Source organism: Delphinapterus leucas, chromosome 5, assembly GCF_059928025.1.
Source record: "Delphinapterus leucas isolate spDelLeu-1000000601 "Yukka" chromosome 5, BTC_Dleu_Yukka2, whole genome shotgun sequence".
Lineage (NCBI taxonomy): Eukaryota > Metazoa > Chordata > Mammalia > Artiodactyla > Monodontidae > Delphinapterus > Delphinapterus leucas.
In genome coordinates, this window is record NC_143133.1 from 43,210,438 (window position 1) to 43,219,391 (window position 8,954).

At 43.4% G+C, this 8,954-nt stretch overlaps 1 long non-coding RNA gene across 1 annotated transcript; it reads right to left on the reverse strand.

The window, feature by feature from the left end:
• Positions 1-2,048: 2,048 nt before the first annotated feature.
• LOC149749120 (uncharacterized) lies at positions 2,049-8,549 on the reverse strand. The gene is made up of 3 exons (XR_016393250.1): positions 8,138-8,549; positions 7,986-8,041; positions 2,049-6,298 (listed from the first exon to the last, which is right to left on the reverse strand). It is a non-coding gene; the product is annotated as an uncharacterized LOC149749120 (long non-coding RNA).
• Positions 8,550-8,954: the final 405 nt, after the last annotated feature.

Below are 8,954 nucleotides of genomic sequence, written 5' to 3' on the forward strand. Positions count from 1 at the left end.
TTATTTTATTTTTTGGGGGGGTGTGTTACTTTAGAAAGAAGGATCAAGATTGAGGTGAGTTAAATCAGCCATGTAAATATCTAGGGCAGGTCTTCTTGGCAGAAGGAAAAGCAAGGTGCAAAGACTCAAGTGAGGAATAAGTTTGAGAAGTGTGAAAATGGCAAACGGGCCAGTATGGATTGGAACAGAGGAAACAAAGCAGAGAAAAGAGTTAGAGCTGTTAGAAATTAGACATGAGACCCGAGGGAGAAGCTGGGGTCAGATTATATAGGGATTTACAAGCTATGGAGAAGAGGCTGGATTTTATTCTACATGTGACAGGAAGACTTTGGTGAGTATTGGGCAGGAGAGGGTCTGTTTTATGTTCTAAATGATGCTTTATGGGTGCTAAGGGGAGAATTACCCATAGGGAAAAGGAAGCAGGAAGCCCAGTTAGGAGACAAGGTGGGAGATAATGGTGGTTTAATGGTAAAGCCAGCAGGACCTGTTAATGGATCTGATGTAAGGCTAAAGGGAAAAAAGGATCAAAGATGGGTCCTAGGTTTACAACCTGGATAAATGGATAATCGTGAGTCATTTACAGATGTGGAGGCACCTGGGAAAGGAGCCAGTTAGGAGTCAAGAGTTCTTGACGTGCTTACTTTGAAATGCCTACTAGACATCCATGTCATATGTCAAGTAGACACTTGGACATGTAAGTCTAAACCCAGAGGACAGAGTGGTCTTGGGATACCTTGGGAGGCAGGAATGTAGATGACAAGAGCAGGGGTTCCAGGATTAATCCTTGGGACCCTCCAATATAGAGGGGTTGTGAGAGGAGATGAAGATGGCAAAGGTGACTGAGAAGAAGCAACCTATAGGGTGAGGCAAACCCTGAGTGTGAGGCCGTGCAGCCACTCAAAGAGAGTATTTCCAGAAAGACTGATCCATGTGTCAGAAGTTCTTGAGAGTTTGAGTAAGATGAGCTCTGAGAGTTGACAAATGGAAATGAGTACATTACAGTTTAGGTCTGCAAAACACATATATTTTCTGAGAAGCACTGGCATTGTGCTCGGAAGTCCCCATTCATGCTAATGATGGCAGGAGCGGGGGTTAGCAAGGCGGTTAAAGGTTGCTCTCTCTTTGGGGATTTTAATTATCCTCTTTGGCGTTAACTCAATCTCTTTGGGGTAAGAAGTAACTTCAAAAATAAAACTGCTGGGACTTCCCTGGTGGTCCAGCAGTTAAGACTCTGTGCTTCCAATACAGGGGGCCCAGGTTCTATCCCTGGTCAGGGAACTAGATCCTGCATGCTGCAACTAAAGATCCTGCATGTCGCAACTAAAGATCCTGCATGTCGCAACTAAGACCCAGGGCAGCCAAATAAATAAATATTTTTTTAAAAAACCAAAACTACTTATCAAAGTTATTTTCTCCCTCTCTCAAGGGGTTTCTTCACCACCTTAATCTCAACAGGCATCTGGGGGCAGAAGGGAGCTATGGAACAGGAGTGGGTCCTTGGTGCTTTGTCCTTGTTCTTTGCTGGTGTGCGCAGCCCCTGCTGGCTGTTTCCTGGTCCTGGCTCTGTTCCTGAGCTCTCGGCCCTGGGATCTCCCTCCTTGTCTGCACCCCAGTCCTCTTCTCATCCGGCAGCTCTCTCAGCACCTTTGTGGTCCCCCTTCTCAGGATGGGGAGCACAGGAACATGGGTGGCTTTCACTGCCCTCACGAAGTCCCTCAGCCATGGCCACCTAATGTGGGTGCCATGCTCAACGAAGGCATTCTCTCGGGGTCTTGTGATTTGCCTGAGCAATGTTAGGAGGAGCAAGAAGGGAGCCCCCTTTAGATTACCTCCAAACCCACGCAGAGGCTTCTACTCTCCTTCACTCCCCTCCACCCTCAGGACTTTAATCCTGGCGTGCGGGGCAGCCAAGACACTTGGTTACGACCCCTCTGTCCTATTCTTCTTGGACTTCCTCTTCCTGCACTGAGGGCGCATCACTCACATCGCATCTGGGGTCTTCCCTCTGGCCGGTGGTGTGACTCTGGAGGCCAGGCTCGATAAGCAAAAGGGAATGTTTCCAATATAGACAAGCCCCTCTGACCTGTAAGAAAAGCCTGGTATTTAACACTTAACACTACTGTCTCCCTAGGGACACTAGAAAGTCAACTTTGAGAGTCAGGCTAAGAAATGATTTCTAATAAACCCTAATCCCAAAGCAGAGAAACCCATCGTGGTGTGGAGCCACAGGCAATGGGCTCTAAAAGGAATGACAAATACAACGATTTAATCAGGTGCTCTATTTTGATAACATTATCCCCTTTTTGTCTGCCCCTTTACAGCACCCCTTGGTGTAATCTCATGAATTGCATTGCTTTTACTTCTCATGTGACTTTCATCCACATCTGAGCAGTTGCCTCTCACTCCAAACTTCTGTGGTTGCCCATTCTTGTTCTGCCACTCAAAGAATCCTTGTGCAACTAGGGGAGACCTCAACGCTCTCATCCTGCTGCTGCCATTGCCAGGTAGACAATGTCAGACAGTCCTGAATTCAAATTTTGCTTCACCTGCCCCACTATGTGTGACCACGTGTAAGTTACCTAGGATTTCTGAGCCTTGGTTTACCTTAATGGTAAAATGGGCATAAAAATACTGATCTCAAAGAATCATTGTGGATATTGAAGATAAGACAATTAACGCATGTAAAGGAACTGGATATGGAGTGGGCATCCCAAAAACTACAAATGGTAAAAGAGTAATTACTTAGAATAGAATTCAGTTTCGCATTATAGCCTGTAAGTTTCCTTACGGTCTGGTCCCTGGGCACTCTCTGCCACTAATGTTTGTTTTTTCCTCTAACTAACAAACTCTTGAACATCCAATGGGGTGTCCTACAATTCAACTAGACTCTAACACTAACCATGCAGCGTTAGCCTCAGACTCCACGAATTTAAGGGCTCAGCCCACAAGATTGCACTCACTTCAGATGCCACTCCAAAGTATCACATCTCCAGGTTTCCCACACTTTTGTCCAATTTGGCTACAAAGTCAAGGCTTCCCACAACCCCCTCCCCTGGGTTCCATAATTTGCTTCTATGACTCACAGAACTCATGAAGATGCTCTGCTTACCATTACAATTTATCATAAAGGATACAAATGAATAACCACATGAAGAGGTACATAGGGCGAGGTGGAAAGGGTCCTGAGTACAGGAACTTCTGTCCCTTGGAGTTGGGGTGCACCACCCTCCCAGCACACGGATGTGTTTGCCAACTTGTAAGCCCTCCAAAGCCCAGTGTTTGTGGGGTTTTATAGAGGTTTCACCATGTAGGCATGATTGATTAGATCATTGGCCATTAGTGATTGAATTCAATCTCCAGATTCTTTCCCTTCTCCAGAAGTGAAGACTAAAATCACACAGCTGGTTCCTCTGACAACCAGCCCTCATCCTGAAGCCATCTAGAGACCCTCCAAGAGTCACCTCATTAGCATAAACTCAGGTATGGTGGGTTGTAAGGGGCTTGTTATAAATAGCAAAAACATTCCTATCGCCTCTATCACTCAGGAACTTCAAAGGATTTACGAGCTCTGTACCAGGAGCCATGGACGGAGACCAAATTATTATTATTATTATTACTATTATTCCACAGCCTCTTTTCTTACCATCTTTCATTCCAGCCACATTGTCCCTTTGCTTAAACTCACCAAGAACATTCTCCACCAGCAGCTCTGCTCATGCTCTTTCCTCTACCCCAGACCAATTTCCCTCACTTTAATCTCTGCTCAAAGGTCTGCTCAGGTGGTCATTCCAATCACCCAGGCTCTCTACCCCTCACTGTTGGTTTGTCTTTGTAGCACTTATCACTGCCTGACATTATGATATTTAGTTTTTTATTTGTTTATTTCCTATCCTCATCCTCAAAAAGAATATAAACTCCATAAGGGTAGGAATTTTGCTTTCTCCACTGTGAACCCACAGCAACTACACTGTCTCCCGACATAGGCAGGAGTTCAGCAAACATGAGTTGAATGGAGGATTGAGTGATTTTGCCTGCCTCTGATGGATGGATGGTCTTTAGGTCAAATGCCCTGCTTGATGAGTACTGGGATTGAGGTGAAGCACAACTTTCCAATCCTGCACCTCACAGTTGTGGGAATGAGGGTAATGAGGTCTTTCCCATTCCTTTCTTTCCCCTTTTACCCAGGGAGGCAGAGCTGCAAAGGTCTCCTCTGGCATGACTTGCCCTCACCCAGAAATGGGTCTTCTCCACTCCAGGCTTTCCAACTGCCCAGAGCTCAGTAGAAAATTTCAATATAAGTGTTCCTTACCCCGAAGGGAGTTCTCTTCCTGGGATCTCCTGTGTCTTAAATCAGGACCTAGAAATAGGAGACACTTACTGCCTGCTTGATAAATATAAAAATAAGTAAGTGAATGAACACATGAGTGGAAGACACCAAAACCCAATACACAAGGGTCAATCCATCTACAGTATTTGCCAGAACAGGTGATTCAAGATCTATTCTTCTGTCTTGAAGTTCTCCATCAATTCATATTTCTCCTCACCTCAAGTTCTATTATGAACATCTTCAAATATAAGAAAATTGAAATAATGTACCATGAACTCATTGTATGCAGAGAGCCTTCGCCCAGATTGAACAGGAGTTAACATTTTGCCATGTTTACATGATTACTTTCTCTTTCCTTACTCTGGTTTTCTCTCTCCCTTCCCTTACACATCCTTCTTCCCTTCCTTCTGTTCTTTTATTTAGAAACTATTGAATATTTGAAATTAAGCTGCAGACACCATGATACTTTACCCCTAAATATTCCAGCAAGAATTTTTCAGGAATATTCTACTAACCATAATTCCATGATCACATCTAAGAATATTAATAACCCTATAATCTAATCTAATATATGGACTATAATAGTCAATAATAAAAAATACAAATATTAAAACTCCATTTATGTCAAGAATGTCTTATAGTTTTTTCCTTGTCTTATTTTGAGTCCAGATCTAATCAAGTATCACAAATTGCTTTTGGTTATGTCTGTTTTGTCTATTTTAACCCAAAGCAGCACCTCTCGGATTTCTTGTCCTTAATATTGCTTTTTAAAATAATCTAGACCAGTTGTCTTCAAGAATATGCTAAATTCTTTCTTTGTCTGGTGTTTCCTCCTGGTGTCATTTAACTGCTCCTTTAGCCCCTGTATTTTTTGCAATCTAGATGAACTATAGACATGTGATTAGATGCACATTGAACACTTTTGCCCAGAATAATAATAATAAACAAATAAATAATAAACTAATAAATAATTATAAAATAATAAATTCTTAGTTTCCTATTGCTGCTGTAACAAATCGTTACAAACTCAGGGACTTCAAACAACACAAATTTATTATCTTATAATTCTGGAGATCAGAAGTACTACCAGGGTGTCACTAGGCTAAAATCAAGATGTTGGTAGGGCTGTATTCCTTTCTGAAGCTCTTTTTCACCTTCAAGAGGCCGCCCACATTCCTTGGCTGTGACCCCTTCTCACATCTTCAAAGCCAGCAGCATTCCATCTCTCTGACCATTCTTCTGTAGTCACATCTCCCTCTGAAGGTTCTCCTCTTTTAAGGGATCATGTGATTAGATTAGGCCCACCTGGATATTCAGGGGGCACCCATCTCAAATTCTTTTAGCTTAATCTGCAAACTTCTTTTTGCCATGTAGGATAACACGCACAGATTCCAGGAACCAGAACATGAACATCTTTGGGGAGGCAGTATTCTGCCAACCACAACTTCATAGGTATGGGTCATCCTATCAACAGTCCCATTAGGAAACCGGTCCTCTACTAATGAAGCTAAGTTTCAGGGGGTATAAATTCGAATTGGAGAGGGAAGCAGTTGGCAAAGCTGTGTGCCTCAGAACTACCCGGGTGTTTGTGGCGGGGGGAGCAGATAAAAAAATGTAGCTGCCAGAGCCCTGCCCCAGCGATTCTGATTCATCAGATCAGAGCTGGCGGCTGCCCTATTAGATCCCCTTTCCTCATGCAGAAGGGGGGTGAATCACACTTGCCCAAGCTTGCAACCCCACCCTTGAAGAAACAGGTGAGAGATCACAGGTGGATGCTCGTTTTCTTGATACTTTGCTGAGGTCTGGCCTCTCAAGGACACCTGGGTTGGCAGAGTCATTTCCCAATTTGTCAACAGTTACCAGCAAGAATGAACATGTAGGCAACAGTCAAAATGGATGAGCTTCCTTGGGGGAATGTTACTGGCAGATATCCTTCCTTAAGGGGACAGCGGACTTATTCATCCAGGTCTTCTGCAAAAAAAAGGGGGGGACAACAAGGCCTCCTTGCAAACCATTTTTTGGCAATATTTAGTATTTCAATTATAGAAATATATTTTGTTAAATTTTTAGTTAAAAAGGTAATAAAAATTGAAAATATACAAATGTGTATAAAGTGAAAAGATAAGCCTCCCTCCCTGGTTCTTCTCCTCAGAAACAGTTGCTATTAATTCTTTGTGTATCCTTCCAGAAATATATTATATATATATACAAACATATTTATGTAGACATGTTCAGATTTCTCTTATCCAAATGTGATCATCTTGTACACACACTGTTCCCTATTTTGCCTTTTTCCCTTGGCCCTGATTTCATATCAGCACGTGAAATCTACTGCATTATATCTATTCCTTTTCACAATTGTACCCCTTGCAGGGATGACTATGGCTTATTTTGACACTTCCCTATTAATGCCTTTTTAGATTGTTTCCAGATTTTGCTACTACAAACACTGCTGTAATAACTAATCTTGCATACACGTCATTTCCTGCCCATCTGAGTCTATTTTAGGGCAAATATCTAGAAATGGATAGTCTGGGTTAAAGGGTTTGTTCATTTACAAGTTTGATTCGATACTGGCAACCTGCTATAAAAAGAGGTTGTGGCGATTTTACTACCATCAGCAGACTGTGAGAGTGTCTGTTTTAAAACGCCCTCTCTTGTACCTGCTCTTAAGCAATTAGAGTTTCATTTTGGAGTCTGTTTTAAAAAGACACCACTTGCCCCGGGCTCAGCTTTATAAGTGTGGGGGAAAGGGCACCAGTCTAAAGATCAGAGCAGCTAGGTCCTAGTCCTGTTTTCTAATTCCCTAAAAGACCTCAGACCAGTTACTTATCCTCTCTGGGATCCAAGCTTCTCATCTGATGACAGGGTCTTTGAACTAGAGAAGTGCTGACTCCGTGATTCCAAATCTGTGATGCCCATCTGACACGGCCATTCACCAAGTCAGTGGTTATTCACCACAATGTCCCAAAACAGCTCAGTCAATAAGCTCTGATCAAGTCTCATTAAGAGCCAAGCTTGTGGGTTAGGTATCCTGTGAGATGCAAGAGATAAGCCATGAGCATTGACCTTTTGAGAACAATAGCTAGCAAACCTCAAAGAAGTTTTGAACCACAAATGACAGCATATAATCAAGTGTCACACTGGGTGGCGTAGACTATAAGGGTTGAGAGATTGACGCCAGGCACTTAGTGTCAACAGAGGATTCTTTGAAAGTGCCATTTACCTAAGATTTTAAAGATAAGTAGAAATCTACTAGGCAGCAGTGGTAGAAAGGAAGCTGGGGGCATAAGGTGGTGTGAAAGCCCCACTGACATAATGAAACAGTGTGTTGGAGCACAGGGAAAGCCCGGGCACCAAATGTGATTGTGCCTTATTAGTTGTTTACACAGTTGTTAAGAAACAAAAGTCCCCACCATCATTTCTTCACAGCATTTCCTGTCCCAGGTGGAGCAACTCTATTCTTTCAGTTTGGTCAAACCTTCAAATTGCCTTTGACTCCTCTTGTTCATGACTCATGTCTAGCCCATCACCAAATCCTATTGACTCTATCTTCAAAGTAGATCCAAAATCGAGTCCTTCTCTTCACCTTCACTGCTCCCGCCCTGGTTCTGGGCCACCATCATCTCTCAACTGCATTGCCGTGAATGCCTCTTACCTGGTATTCTGCCTCCACCCCAGCTTCCTTGCATGCTACTCTGTGGTACAGCGATCCTGTTCAAATGAAAATCGAATCATGTCATTCCTTGTATGTCCTTCAATGGCACCCAGAGTGAAAGTCAGACTTTATGATGACCTACAAGATCTTACCAGACATGACATCTCCCCGCACCTCCTCAAGACCGCAGATCCTACCATCCTCTCCTCGTTGCTCACTCCTTCCCTTCTTTCCAGCCCTACTAGCTTCCTAGTTGTTCCAGTTACACTCCAGCCTCAGAACCATTGCATGGGCCACACCCTCTGCCTAGAAAATGCTTTCCTAAGACAGCAGCAAGCTCATACCCTTACTATCTTCTCAATGAATCCTACCTTGAAAACCCTATTTATAATTGCAACTTACTCCTACTTCTCCTATACTCTCAATCCCCCTTATCAAGCTCTACTTTTTCTCATAGCACTTATTTTACCATATAGTTCAATTATTATTTTCTTACATTTATTGTTTATTGCCTGTCTCTCCTCACCCCCCACTAGAATGTCAGCTTCATGGGGACAAGGATTTATGTCTGATTGTTGCATTGCCTTAGTACGGTGCCTGGCTCATAGAAGGACTCAACGCATGTTTGTTAAATGAATGAAGAAATAAATCATGGGATTTTCTGATGGGCTGCTCTGAAGATAAAATGTGCTGGGCGGTCACCATCAAAATGGTATTTTCTTTTGCCCTGTTTTTTGTCCTGTGAAGGAAAGAATGTTGCCTGCTGAATCAGTAAACAAAGGATGCTGCAGGCCTCAGACCTGGGCATTACAGCCTCCCTGACAGTGAGCCCTGAGGGGACTCAGGATGGAAACAGAATGCCCATCTTTAAGCAGTCAGAGGCTGCAGCCACCTCTGACGGTGCACCCTGAGGAGACTCAGGATGGGAAAGCACAGGATTCTGGCCCCGGAGAGCTGAGGGGCAGAGCA